General features: G+C 46.1%; 1 non-coding gene across 1 annotated transcript; it reads right to left on the bottom strand.

Annotated features, from left to right (window-relative positions):
- Positions 1-605: 605 nt before the first annotated feature.
- Positions 606-688, bottom strand: TRNAL-UAA. Its single transcript has one exon. It is a non-coding gene; the product is annotated as a tRNA-Leu (tRNA).
- Between the last annotated feature and the right edge of the window lie 244 nt (positions 689-932).

The raw sequence follows: 932 nt of genomic DNA on the forward strand, positions 1-932 counted from the left end.
TTTCTAGGCATCCAGAATACTGCATTCAGTTTTGGGCACTTCATTACCATACAGATACAGATGAGCCGGAGGTAGTTTAGAGAAGAAGTGGGGGGAAAAAAGAATTATTAAGAGTTTGGAGAGAGTGACATACGAGAAAAGATTAAATCAGGAAAAGATACATGGCTCGGCTCTGAGACCACAAAGTGGGCAACCTAGTAATAGCCTACAAACATTGAAAGAGATAAACACAATGCAGGGAGATCATTTATTGAGTGTGGCAGAAAGGGGAGTGATGGGTTGAAATCCAGGGAGAGGAAGTATAGGGACAGTGAGGTCTGTGTGATGACAGAACAGGCTCCCAAATGCAATGGTGGAAGCCAAGCTGCTTTGTAAAAATCAGGAATAATGAGGCAGCAAGTTTGTGATGTGTGTTGTTAAGAAAAGGCATTGGGCATTGCAGCTGTGAATCCCCTGATTTAGGAAGTGGAGAGTCTGGGAAGAATACACAGGGCAATAGTACAAGGGGCTCTTTACTACACAGATGTTTAGGGCTGGAAGAGACCTCATGAGATCATCAAGTCCGGTCACCTGCTGTGGGCAAGAAAGAGTGTCTAAAAACACACTACCAGGAGTGGGGTTTGAACCCACGCAGACATATGTCCATTGGATCTTAAGTCCAACACCTTAACCACTCAGCCATCCTGGTGTGGGTACTAGACCCTCCTAGTGTGGGTAAGAGGAGGCACCTTCTTCAGTAAGACTATCTAGAAATGGACTGGAAAGATAATACTAGCTTCAAAGATCCTAGTGACAGTTGTCAACACTGTTTGGCTAGGCTGGGCTAGCCGAAGACTATCGCAGAACCACAGAAAACAAGGCTAGGAAAGGACCTCAGGAGGTCCCATCCAGTCCAATCCCCTGCTCAAAGCAGGACCAGCCCCAACTGCGTC

This window comes from Crocodylus porosus, unplaced genomic scaffold (genome assembly GCF_001723895.1).
Source record: "Crocodylus porosus isolate Cpor-Errol unplaced genomic scaffold, CroPor_comp1, whole genome shotgun sequence".
Taxonomy (NCBI): domain Eukaryota; kingdom Metazoa; phylum Chordata; order Crocodylia; family Crocodylidae; genus Crocodylus; species Crocodylus porosus.